General features: G+C 40.5%; 1 pseudogene; it reads left to right on the top strand.

Moving 5' to 3' along the window:
- The first annotated feature begins 4,234 nt into the window (after positions 1–4,234).
- The window catches only part of LOC102907764 (oocyte-secreted protein 1 pseudogene), a 53,051-nt pseudogene continuing 42,849 nt past the window's right edge, over positions 4,235–14,436 (top strand).

Here is a 14,436-nt window from a genome sequence, read left to right as displayed (position 1 = left end):
TCAGAATCTTATAAATTATTTTATAGGGTGTAATAAAGATAAGTACATGAAAAAGAAGATACAGGAAGAAAAGAGAACCTCCTCAGTTCCCATTCAGTTAGCCAGGACAATGGTGATGATGCTCTGATGTCCATCGACTCAGACTCACCACTCAAAACCAAGCATTCACTAGATTTGTCCTAATGAATCTGTCAACACAGTGACAGGCTCCTTCTTCCTCAGATTCCTGTTTTCTGTCCACTTCAATATGTCCTACACAACTGCCTTCTCCTACTGTCCATGTAGTGACTCCTGCTAACTGCCTGCTTTATCACTCTCTTTCCTTTACCTTTCCTGTGGATGTTTCTCTTCTTTGCTACTCCACTACTCACTGCATCCTGCTTGTTTCTTTCATCATTAAGGTGCCCAAGAGGAAGACTCAGACAGAATTACTGCCTCAGAAGTAATTAGGACAGAACCTGAGGCGCAGTTCTTATAGACCACATACCATCAGCCTGTGGATGGCTGCCTGGGAAACTTGTGATCTTCCTCAATCAGCTCAACTCTAGACAAAGGGGGACACATCTGCAGATGAAACTTTAAAGAAGGAGCGGCTCACAAGCAAGCCTTCAGAGGCTCCTTAGCTAGGATGATGTAACTTACACCATGACCTATCCAATAAAGTTACGTGTGAGGATAAGACAAGATGGATGGCTGCTTGCCCAGTGCCTGACACAAGACAAATGGTCAGAAATCTTAACCCTGCCCTTTTTTTGTACCCATTCTTACTACCTTATCACAACCCAGATTCTCTCTAACAACCACATTGGCTTGCCTTGCATCTTCTTATTTCTGGTCTTGTCTACTCAAATCTATCTCTCCTCTACTATCATTATTTGTAGACATATAGTTATTTAACAGAAATGTGGAGGCCCACAAAGGGTTCCTAGAGATCTGAGCTTGCTTTACCCAGCAGAGCTGCATTAGAGGATTGCTGGACCACGTGTGTCGTTACCAGGTGTTTGGAAGGGTCTGCACTTGGATGTGCAGTATGCTTTGATCTAGCAAAGGCAGGTCTTTTGCCCTGCCCCTTGGCATTCCTTTAAAAGGCCCTCTAGAAGAGATGGAAGGGGCTGGTGAATAAGGATCCATGCCCGTGTTTCTATCTGTTCCTCTCCCCTCCATCTTTCTATCTAAATATTTCTCACTTCTCCGCAAGAGTACCCTGGGGTAAAAGTGGGAGTGGTCTCCCATACATAAATTAAGTTGTTGCTGTGTGCTAGACACTTTGCTTAGATGACAGAAAAACAGAAATTAGTGAAGTATTTATTCTATTCTTAAGGGACTCAAAGAACAGTGGAAATCCAACCACCATAAATATAATACTATAAAGGGATCATTTTATAGAAAAGACAAACAGATTAACTAATTCTTCCCTGATCTGTGAAAAAGGAGGAATCTGGTAAGTCTAAAGGAATGTAAATGATCAGAAAATGCTGAGAAAGTTTATTTTACAGACAAGACCAGGTCAGGAAGAATTTATAGTTCTCATACAAGGAATTGGGGCACTGTAAATGGGAAAATCAAAACACTACTTTTAGGTTAGTTTAAATTATTCTTTTTTAAAAAAAAAAAAAAGTGCTCCATAGATCACTGTTGAAAACTTGCTGTGTTAAGTAATCAATGACCCAGATTTTTTACAATAGAACTTTTTAGAGTTTCTAAAATGCAAACATGCATTGTAAGTCTCTAAGAATTGGGTGCTACAGCATTTGGTATAAGACTTACCATTCAGCTTTTTATCACTACAGCAATGTTCCTGACATGGAGTACAAACAGGGAGAAAAAGTTTGCTTGAGCTCATAGTTTGGAGAGAATAGGGATGCTCAGTTCTGACAAGGGCTCTATGGCAAATGGCAGATTATGGAAGAATAAGCCACCCAAAATCTAAAGACCTCTCACTAGGCCTCATCTTATAAAGGCTGCACTACCTCCCAAATAGCAGCACCCTGAGTATCAAGCCTTTAATCACAGCAGACCCTGGCAGCAGACTCAGACCAGATCCAACCTGTCTCGATTACTTTCCTATTTCTGTGAAGAAACACCATGGCCAAGACAACTTACAAAACATTCAAAGTGGGGCTTGCTTACAGTATCAAAGGGTGAGTATATGACCATCATGGAAGGGAGTATGGCGGCAGGCAAATAGGCATGGTGCTAGAGCAGTAGCTGAGAGATTGTATGTTGAAACAACAAACACAAAACAGAGGGAGGGAGGAAGGGAAGGAGGGAGGGAGGGAGGGAGGGAGGGAGGGAGAGAGAGAGAGAGAGAGAGAGAGAGAGAGAGAGAGAGAGAGAGAGAGATGGTGTGGGCTTTTGAAACTTCACAGTGATACTGCCAGGGTCACATCTCCAACAGGGTGACAAGACTATACCTCTTCCAACCTCACCAAACACTGCTTCCACCAACTGGGAACCAAGCATTCAAACATAGGAGCCTATGGCAGCCATTCTCATACAAACCATCACACAACCGACAGCACAGGACGTTTTCCAAACTTACGTGACCTGGGACTTCCTTTTCCACAGTACATCTGAGATTGTTATTTGACATCTAAAGCACGAAGCTATTGTCCAGAGAAGTCATTGAGGGGTGTCAGCAGAAGTGTAATGGGAACAACATGCACATGTAGGTCCCTATGTCCTCTGGAACACAATGTAACTCTGCGCCACACTTCCAGCTTGGCCCCCTCTTTACCTTTATTAGCCTACCCCTGACTCCTTCTCTTCACACTTATGCACTACAGACAGTCTGGATGTGTGTGTGTGCTTGTGTCTCTTGCTTCTGAGCTCTTCAACAATCTCTTTGGGAATCTTTGTCACTCATTCATATTTTATGGCACATCCAAAAATACGGAAGCAGATTAGGATTGAGATCACTGGCCACTGTTTGCCAGAACCACCCAAACGTATGCTCCATGTTTTCCCTTTCCTGACAATACTTTCTCTACATTTTCAGATAAAACTTTTCCTTACCTATCTTTCCTATTCTCTCTCATGCTCTCCCCCTGCTCGTGCTCTCTCTCTCTCTCTCTCTCTCTCTCTCTCTCTCTCTCTCTCTCTCTCTCTCTCTCTCTCACACACACACACACACACACACACACACACACACACACACACACACACACGCATGCAGCAGAAGTTTCCAAAGCTTTTCTCACCCTACACAAATGTGCAGGGAAAAAAATTAGCTTCTTTATTTTGTCTGTAACAATTTAATTTTCCTCATTAGCACCCACCTGCTGAGGGTAATAAGAACTGAGTTCACTCCTCTCGTGTAAATGAATCTAATTCTCTTTGGAGACTGCTGTCTTTTTTTTTTTTTTTTAATAAATGTCTACTCTCTCTCCTTTTCTTCCCCAAAAGGACAGCTAGATCTAATCATGTTTTCTGTGTCCTCCCAAGCAGGAAAAAGAGGCCTCGGATTTACAATCTTAATCTATGCTTTTCTCTGGGCTGGCAATCATAGCTGTAACTAAGTCAACTGGCTGAGCGTCTTTCTGCTTCACCTGGATAGAAATCATGAAGAGACTAGACATTCTTCAAATGTTGCTCTTCAGGAACTTCCATTGTTCTCAGTGTCTGACAGTGAGCTGCCATTGAGCAGCAGGTGGAAGCATATTTAATGTCACAGATTTTGTGCCAGCCTCACAACCATTGATCCTATAAGTGCCACAGTTCCCCATGTAGCCTTTGGATATCAAGACCCTTAGCCTTACAAGTGTTATAGCCCCCTGTGCAGGCCTAAGGTATCAGGATCCTTAGCTTGACAAGTGTCACAGTCCCCTGTAGAAGCCTTGAATATCAATATCCTATGTCCTTGGCAGTGACCACAGTTAAGGCTTACTTGGGCACTAAGAACCTTGACTTTGGAAGTTTGAAGCTCTCTGGAAATTTCCTGGTTAACCAGAAATTTCAGTTTTTCTTCTCTGGCTCCTTATAGCCTTCTCTGATCCAAGTACTAACCTGATTAGTTTCCAGGATTAGATGAGGCCTGGTGTGTTCAGGGTGGTATGGCTGTAGACTCTTTATAGCCTTCTAGCAGCTCCCCCTGCCTCTCTCTCTCTCCTCTTCCATTTCTCTTCTCCCTGCCCTGTCTAGAACTGTTCTGTTCTTCCTTCCATTGTTAGTGGCCAGTCCAGGACGATTCTATGTACCTGCCTCTGTTAGGACAGCATTCAGGATCTAGAACACCATGAAGGATGTTCAGGATTTGGGCACCTGGGAGCAAAGGGTATCAATGCAGATATTTCCTCCCACTGGAGGGATCTCTTGGGTGAATGCCATCATTTTCCCCCGGCCAAACATACCCCACAACCTCAGCAGCTCCTACAGGCACAAGCACCACCTGAACCAATTGGAAGAACAGCAGCCTCCCCATGAACAGCCCCCTCCAACAACATCAGCAGACCCTATAGGCACAAGTGCCACCATACCAGCTGGAAGAACAGGCACATGCAAAACCTACACCAGTTGGAAGAACAGACTCCAAACCACAGGCACAACCCACACCAGTTGGAAGAACAGACACCATAGGCACAAGTAAAGCCCATACTAGCCAGAAGAACTGGACAATACACCAAACCCCCATAAACCTCAGCTGAGACAACCCTACTTGACCTGACAACTAGCCAATCACCAGAACCCTTGACCATTCAGGCCAAAAAATGATAAAGGAAACAAGCAATAAAGGAACAAAAGAGACAGGCCTGGCAGCAGCCAGCAGAGACAGACAGGCCTGGTGGCAGCCCACAAAGATACACAGGCACAGCGGCAGTGACAGGCAGAGGCAGGTAGGCCTGGCGGCAGTGGCGGCTGGCAGAGACATACACAAAAATAGAAAACCAAGAAGAAATGGACAATTTTCTGGATAAATACCACATACCAAAATTAAATCAAGACCAGATAAACCATTTAAATAGACCAATAACCCCTAAAGAAATAGAAACAGTCATCAAAAGTCTCCCAACCAAAAAAAAGCCCAGGACCAGATGGTTTCAGTGCAGAATTCTACCAGACTTTCAAAGAAGAACTAATACCAATATTCTTCAAAGTGTTCCACACAATAGAAACAGAAGGAAAACTACCAAACTCTTTTTATGAGGCTACAATTACCCTGATACCCAAACCACACAAAGATGCAACAAAGAAAAGGAACTACAGACCAATCTCCCTCATGAACATTGATGCAAAAATACTCAACAAAATATTGGCAAACCGAATCCAAGAATACATCAAAACAATTATCCATCAAGACAAGTAGGATTCATGCCAGGGATGCAAGGATGGTTCAACATACGAAAATCAGTCAATGTAATGCACCATATAAACAAACTGAAAGAAAAAAAAACACATGATCATCTCATTAGATGCTGAAAAAGCCTTTGACAAAATCCAACACCCCTTCATGATAAAGGTCTTAGAAAGATCAGGAATACAAGGAACATTTCTAAACATAATAAAGGCAATTTATAGCAAGCCAACAGCAGACATCAAATTAAATAGAGAGAAACTCAAAGCAATACCACTAAATTCAGGAAGACAAGGCTGTCCACTCTCCCCATATTTATTCAATATAGTACTAGAAGTTCTAGCTAGAGCAATAAGACAACAAAAGGAGATCAAAGGGATACAAATTGACAAGGAAGAAGTCAAAGTTTCACTATTTGCATATGATATGATAATATATATATATATATCCCCAAGAACTCCACCAGGGAACTCCTAAGGTGATAAACTCCTTCAGTAAAGTGGCAGGATACAAGATCAATCAGAAAAATCAGTAGTCCTCCTATACACAAATGATAAAAGGGCTAAGAAAGAAGTCAAAGAAACATCACCCTTTACAACAGCCACAAATAATATAAAATACCTTGGGATAACACTAACTAAACAAGTGAAGGACTTTTTTGATAAGAACTTTAAATCTCTAAAGAAAGAAATTGAAGAAGATATCAGAAAATGGAAGGATCTCCCATGCTCATGGATAGGTAGGATTAACATAGTAAAAATGGCAATCTTACCAAAAGCAATCTACAGATTCAATGCAATCCCCATCAAAATCCCAACACAATTCTTCACAGACTTGGAAAGAAAAATACTCAACTTCATATGGAAAAACAAAAGACCCGGGGAAAAAAGCTAAAAGAATCCTATACAATAAAGCAACCTTTGGAGGCATCACCATCCCTGACCTCAAACTCTACTATAGAGCTATCGTAATAAAAACAGGTTGGTACTGGTACAAAAACCGACACATGGACCAATGGAATCGAATTGAAGACCCTGACATTAATCCATGCACGTAGGAACACCTGGTTTTTGACAAAGAAGCCAAAACTATACAATGGAAAAAAAGTATCTTCAACAAATGGTGCTGGCATAACTGGATGTCAATAAGTAAAAGATTACAAAGAGATCCATATCTGTCACCATGCAATAAACTCAAGTCCAAGTGGGTCAAAGACTCAAACATAAATCCAGTCACACTAAACTTAATAGAAAAGAAAGTAGGAAGCACTCTTGAATGCATTGGCACTGGAGACCATTTCCTAAATAAAACACCAACAGCACAGACCCTGAGCACAACAATTAATAAATGGAACCTCTCGAAATTGAGAAGCTTCTGCAGGGCAAAAGGCACAGTCAATAAGACAAAAAGACAGCCAACAGAATGGGAAAAGATCTTCACCAACCCCACATCTGACAGAGGATTGATTTCCATAGTATATAAAGAGCTCAAGAAACTAGACATCAAAATACTAAACACTCCAATTAAAAAATGGGCTAAAGAGCTAAACAGAGAATTCACCAAACAAATGGATGAAAGACATTTAAAGAAATGCTCAACATCCTTAATCATCAGAGAAATGCAAATCAAAATGACTCTGAGATACCACCTTACACCTGTCAGAATGGCTACGATCAAAAACACCAATGACAGTCAATGCTGGAGAGGATGTGGAGCAAAGGAACACTCCTCCACTGTTGGTGGAAATGTAAGCTTGTACAACCACTGTGGAAATCAGTATGGTGGTTTCTCAGAAAATTGGGAATCGAACTACCTCAAGACCCAGCCATCCCACTCTTGGGCATATACCCAAGGAATGCTGATTCATACCATAAAGATACATGCTCAGCTATGTTCATAGCAGCACTATTTGTAATAGCCAGAACCTGGAAACAACCTAGATGCCCATCAACGGAAGAATGGATGAAAAAAATGTGGTACATATACACAATGGAGTACTACTCAGCAGAGAAAAACAACAAAAGCATGAAATTTGCAGGCAAATGGATGGAACTAGAAAAAATCATCCTGAGTGAGGTAACCCAAACCCAGAAAGACAGTCATGGTTTGTACTCACTCATAAGTGGATTCTAGATATAAAATAAAGAACAATCAGACTACAACCCATAGAACCATGGAGGCTATAAATATAGCATGGAGGTTCCTAGGACGACTGTGGCTTATAATAAATTTGGGTTTTGGGTTTTACTCAATTACTGAGCAAGCCTCAATGAAACATCTCACTATTAAGATAAGAATACATACTCTATCAAGATGATAATAGAAAAATAAATTAATTATTTTTAAACAATAAAAAAGTGGGAATATATCGGGGGGTGGGGTGGGGTGGGAAGGGAGAGAACAATGGAATCTGTGGCTGATATGTAAAATTAAATTTAATAAATAAATTTAAAAATGAAAAAAAAGAATAAGTTCAGCAGTTTCATATGTAAAACAGCTCTTTCTGCATATTAAGAGTAAGTAACCATATTAAGAAGTTCTGGCCGGGCAGTGGTGGCACACGCCTTTAATACCAGCACTCAGGAGGCAGAGGCAGGTGGATCTCTGTGAGTTCGAGGCCATCCTGGGCTACAGAGTGAGTTCCAGGAAAGGAGCAAAGCTACATAGAGAAACCCTGTCTCCAAAAACCAAAAATAAACAAATAAAAGAAGTTCTGAAAAACCTAATAATACCATAAGAATAGCATATAATTATGACCTTTGAACAGAATCATAAGGACTTTAAGCCACTTTATTCAAATTTCCTGATTTATAACCTGCCTTTCCTGATTTATTTGCATCAGTATAGAATGTAGGGGCTCCACATATTGGTGTCCCCTGTACAATATGAGGAAGGACCCGATCGGTTCTTTTTATGAATTCAAGTCTCTTGCTTTTGGGATATTAGTTGTTGATCTCTCCCAAAAAGTTACTACAAGCTCTTAGCCAATGTTCATTTTCTGTCAATAAAGAGGAAATTTCAGCATTAGTAAAAGGTACTATAATTTCTGTTGGGCCCATCCCTGTCAACTGACAAAAATCTCAATTTTCCTTTTAGAATCAGTTCAGAAAACTTTTCTACATTAAGTCTTTAATTTTTTGTTCTGTTTATGTGGCAAAAAATATCCATTCCAGATCATTATCTTCTCTCTGCACAAGAATTCCAGTAGGAGAATGGGTAGAAGGTAGAATACCTAGGATATAATCAAGTTCTGATCCAAGCGATCCACATGTGCATCTTGGAATTTTTTTCTCTACTAGAGCCAAATTTTTTTCAGATTCAGCTGATAATTTTCTTGGACAATTTAAGTCCTGGTCACTTTGTAAGGTTTGAAATAAATTACGTAGTTCTTGAGTTATTAATTCAATTGTGGGCCATAGCCAATTAATGTCTACCAGTAATTTTTGAAGGTCATTAAGAGTCCACAATTAATATCTCCTGATTTGTACCTTGTGTAGTTGAATTTTTTATAAACCAATTTTTTATCATAGGTAATTAATAGAATCTCCTCTTTGTCTTATTTTCAGGAGCAATTTGTAATCCTCAGTAAGGCAACATTTTCTTTACTTCCTCAAACATTTCTCCTAAGTTATCTAGGTTCGAATCAGCAAGTAAGGTATCATCCATATAGTGATAAATTATGGAATGAGGAAATTGTTCATGAATTATTTCTAAGAGCTGTTGTACAAAATACTGGCATACAATAGGGCTGTTTAACATCCCTTGTGGGAGAATTTTTTAATGAGACATTTTAATGGGCTGAAAATTATTATAAGTAGGCACCATGAAGGTAAATTTTTCTTGTCCTGTTCTTGTAAAGGAATAGTAAAGAAACAGTCCTTTAAATCAATAACTATAATAGACCATCTTTTAGGTTAGAGAAGGCAGGGGAGTTCCAAGTTGTAGAGAGCACATCAGCTGAATTACTTTATTTATGGCTCTCAAATCTGTTAGCAATCTCCATTTCCAGATTTTTTTAATGACAAATATAGGAGAATTCTAAGGACTTGTCATTTCTTCAATATGTTGAGCATTTAGCTGTTCCTGTTCCAGCTATTCCAATGCCTGTAATTTTCTGATGTCAGAGGCCATTGTTCTAACCAGACAGCTTTATTAGTTAGCCATTTTAAAGATAGGACTGTTGGCACCTTTGAGAGGGCACCAGCTACTGAGTCCTGTTTATGTACAACTTGAACAGTATGTGACTGCTCTAGAGAATACCTTTTAATATTTCTCTCAGAAGCATTCTCTACTTTATGGTTTGTTTCTGTCATTGGAAGAATTATTGGTGCTTTCCTCTGTTGTAATAAATCACGTGCCCATAAGTTCATAGCTATTTTGGCCACATATGGTTTTAATTTTCCTCTCTATCCTTCAGGTCATATGCATTTGATCCATCCTCTGCTTTTTTTTAACCTGAGGTGAAGTTCTGATCCCTCGAAGCCAAGTGTTTACCTCCTGAAATGGCTAATTTGGATGACAAGAGCTTGGTGCAATTAGGTTTACATCTGCCCCTATGTCTACAAGACCTTCAGATTTAATGTTATTTATCAGTGTTGTTAACTTTAGTCCTTGATCACTTATTGAAGTTTACCAAAGTATTTGTTTTATCATCTAAAGTTGTCCTGTCATTCAGAGCAGTATGGTTTTTTACAATAGGCATTAGGTCCTTTAATTTCTCTGTGGAGGAGTTTCCCCCATGGTGACAAGGAATGATTGAACCAAATTTAACATAGGGGCCTGAAAGAGCCTCCCAAATGTGTTTCCTGATGGTAAATGGTTGCCTTGCCAGTCCCTTGTTGATCTGAACTCAGTGGTCCAATGTCAGCCTTTGCTGTATCATCTGTATACTCCAGAATGTTGGGGCCTTCTGTTCATGTTATCTCTAGAAAATACATTTTTGTAGGAATTCCCTGCCTACAATTCCTTTTTATAAGACCTTGTTTACCACAATTAAAACATTTGACATTTTTATTTTTCTTCAGCCTTTGGAAATCACCTCTCCTATCTAAGAATCATTATGGTTATGAGATTCAATATTGACTATGTATTGGATCCATTCCTCTATGGATAAGATATGTAATGACCTTATCTTTAAAGGCCCAATTACCCTTTTGCATTGTGAATTAGCATTTTCAAAAGCCAAAATTTCAATTAATATTGGTCTAACTTCTGGATCTGATATAATTCTATTTACAGCTAAAGTCAGTCTTTGCAAAAATTCTGTGAAGGCTTCTCTTAGGCCTTGTATAACTTTAGTAAATGGCTCAGTCCTCTTTCCTGATTCTTGAATTTTGTCACAGGGATTTAAAGCTGCTGTATGACACAGGAAGAAGATGTGCTCATCAAATGTAATGTCTTTCCACCTCAGCATAACAGCCCTTACCAAGGATTTGATCTTGAGAAATTTCATAACCTCTAACCCTACCTTGCTATTAGATTGCCTTAGCTTCATCTCTTCACTAACTCTTCCACTGTAACTGAGGACTATGTTTCAATACTGCTGTAACTAAATCTTTCCAGGCTTGTGGAATAACTATTCCAAATGGACTGTGAATTCAACACCTGCCTCACAATGGTGAATGCATAACATATGAAACTATTGCTTCCTTAAATCTCTTTAAATGTAACATTTCTATAGACTCCCATTTAACTTCTGTATAGCCTTGGGGATATCTGTAATCTGGTAGTCTTTCTTGAATGGTAATTGGACAAATTAAGGTTTGTTTTTTTTAAATCTTGGGCCACTCCTCTCTAATTTCATAGTGTAACGGTGAGGTTGTTTCTCCTCTAAATTCTTCTGTCTGTGGCTGAGTGTTTTTATTATCTGTTTTAATAAAATTTTCTAAGGCTTGTAATTTATCAGTAAAAATGGTATTCTCTTCTTTAGTAATTATTTCTAGGGTTTGTATATTATCATATCATATTCTTTTGAATAGTAAGTTTTTCTAAGATTTGCATATTACCAGTCACCTTCTTGTTCTCTTCATCAGTAAATATTTCTAAAGCTTTTATCTTGTCAGTCAAGTTTGTATTATTCTTAGTAATTATTTGTAAGGCTTGTATAATATCAGTAGTAGCCTTTTTTGAGACTTGTATCTTATCAGTCAATTTTTCATATTTGGCACAGTTATTAAACCATTTTTAAAGATAAAATTACCAGACTGACAATAACTATGACTGAGATTGAATTGATCCCAGCTAAGTGGTTTATCTCCTCAGTTAGCTTTTCTAGCATCCCATCCATAGTAGCAGTGAGCAGGATCATAATTCCCTGCATCATATTCTCAACCATTGGTCTGAGAAATGTTTTAAGATTATCCTTTCCCTTTATTCTTTTACCTTCTTTTTTTATTTTGGCCTGGTTTACCATTTAAAAGTTCCCAAGTGACTTACCATAGTTCTGATCCTCAGGGAATTGAGTTGTGTAGATGTAGTGATGATGTTTGACCAGCAGGTGGAGCTGATGCTCAGATGGCTGGGGCTTGGGAAGGTATTCAGATGTAATGACATTGTTTGACCAGCAGGTGGAGGAAGCGCAGCACCAAGGCAGCAGTTGGGAGGTCCAGGAGCAGGAAAGCTATACTGACCCAGTGCTCTAGGAGCTGACTGCCCTTTGGCTGGTGTCTACCCATGGTGACCTCATTGGGGAGGTCCCACCAGGGCTAGCCTCCAACCTGGTGCCTGTGAGTGCCAGGCAGAATTGGCTCGGGAGGCACAGTGATGAAAGGCATAACTTTCTTGCCTGCCATCAGTGACTTGGCAACAGTGGCTGTGAAGTTCCGAATCCTGAGCAGAAGCAGAGTTCAAGGCCAGCTGAGCTGCAGGGACTAGCAGCCAGAGAGGGTTTGGAAAATCCCGAAACACAGGGAAGCAGGCCAAAGAGGTGGAAAGATGTGTACTCTCCACCAGACCATAGAACAGTGTGGCAGGTGGACACACTTGGACCACAGAACGGTCACTGTGCCTGAACACACTTTTGCGTTTTTAGCAATGCCTGATGTTGAGTGCCAGATGATAAAGAATGATAAAAGATTACTTTACCATTCATTATCAAGCAAAATCCATGCACAAATATCACAAGACAAATGGGGAATCAGAAATGAATCACCAGCTGCCACCTGCACTTTGCAGAGGCAGCTGCAGCTCATTCCTTGTTCAAAGGGGTCCATGCACCCACCCACTCTACCATTTCTTTCAATCACATTCATCACCAATGAAAGCTCTACCTCTTGGACCAAAATGCTTCTCTCAATTGTCTAGCAGACTGGGTAACAGAATTCCTGTAACATAGTCATTAGGGAAGTGCAAATCAAATTGACTATGAGATACCATCTTGCACCTGTCAGAATGGCTAAGATCAAAAACACTGATGGCAGCTTATATGGGAGAGGATGTGGAGTAAGGGGAACACTCCTCCATTGCTAGTGGGAGTGCAAACTCATATAGCCACTTTGGAAATCAGTATGGCAGTTTCCCAGAAAATTAGGAATCAATTTACCTCATGACCCAGCAGTACCACTCTTGGGCATATACCCAAAGTTTGATCAATCATACCACAGGGGCACATGATCAACTATGTTCATAGCAGCATTATTCGTAATAACCAGAACCTGGAAACAATCTAGAAGCCCCTCAACCAAAGAATGGATAAAGAAAATGTAGTACAGTTACAAAATGGAGTATTACTCAGTGGTTTAAAAAAAAGTGACATCATGAAATTTGCAGTCAAATGGATGGAACTAAATCATCCTGAGTGAGGAAACCCAGACCCAGAACAACAAACATGTTATTTACTCAATCACAAATGGATACTAGATGTAAAGCAAAGTATAACCAGGCTACAATCCACAACCCCAGAGAAGCTAGGTAACAAGGAGGACCCTAAGAGGGACATGCATGGATCATCCTGGGAAAGGGAAATAGATGAGATCTCCTGGGTAAACTGGGGGGAGGGGTAGAGGGGAGGGGGTGGGGGATTAGAAGAGATCAGGATGGCTGAGTTAGGGGAGGGATGGAGAGGGAGAGCAATGAAAGAGATATCTTGATAGAAGGGTCCATGACAGGGTTAGGGAGAAACCTAGTGCCAGGGAAACTCCCAGGAATTCACAAGGATGACCCCAGCTAATACTCCTAGCAATAGTAGAGAGGTTGCCTGAACTAGCCTTCTCCTGTAATCAGATTGGTGACTACCCTAATTGTTATCATAAAACCTTTATCCAGTAACTGATGGAAGCAAATGCAGAGATCCACAGCCAAGCACTGGGCTGAGCTCTGGGAGTTCAGTTGAAGAGAGGGAGGAAGGATTATATGAGCGAGGGAGGTTAAGATCATGATGGGGAAACCCACAGAGACAGCTGACCTGAACTTGTGGGAGCTCACGGACTCTAGACCAACAGCTAGAGAGCCTGCTTGGGACCAACCTAGGCTCTCTGCATGTGGATGACAGTTGAGTAGCTTGGTCTGTTTGTGGGACTCCTAGCAATGGGACCGGGATCTGTTCCTGGTGCATGAGCTGGCTTTTTGGAACCTATTCCCTATGGTGGGATGCCTCACTCAGCCTTGATGCAGAGGAGAGGGACTTGGTTCTGTGTCAACTTGATTGCTATGCTTTGTTGACTCCCATGGGAGGCCTGCCCCTTTCTGAGGACTGGATGTGGGGTTAGAAAAAAGTTGAAGGGAGCAAATAGGAGGAGGAAGTATAGGCAGGATTTCTGGGGAGAGAAAGGAAGAGGAGGAGGAATCTAGGCACACAGGAAACTCCGAGAGACACAAAGAGGAAACAGGAAGTGTAAGATGCAAGTGAGATAATGCCATGTGATAGAATGTAGATTAACAAAACTGGTTAATTTAAGTTATAAGAGCTAATGAGGAACAAGCCTAAGCTGTAGGCCAAGCTTTCATAATTAATAAGTCTCCATGTCATTATCTGAAAGCTGGCTGGTGGGACAAAGAAAGACTTGTTACAAGAGTTAGCCAGTGAGATGGTGGAGCACAGGTGTATGAGAACAGGAGAATGTAGACAGTGCAGGATTAGAAAATTTCTCTTAGGACTTATCCTCCATAAAGGGAACAGGACTATACTGTGCAAATAAAGTAAGTATTTC

This window comes from Peromyscus maniculatus, chromosome 14 (assembly GCF_049852395.1).
Source record: "Peromyscus maniculatus bairdii isolate BWxNUB_F1_BW_parent chromosome 14, HU_Pman_BW_mat_3.1, whole genome shotgun sequence".
Lineage (NCBI taxonomy): Eukaryota > Metazoa > Chordata > Mammalia > Rodentia > Cricetidae > Peromyscus > Peromyscus maniculatus.
Note: the sequence above shows the minus strand (reverse complement) of the source record. Positions and strands in the feature narration are given on the sequence as shown.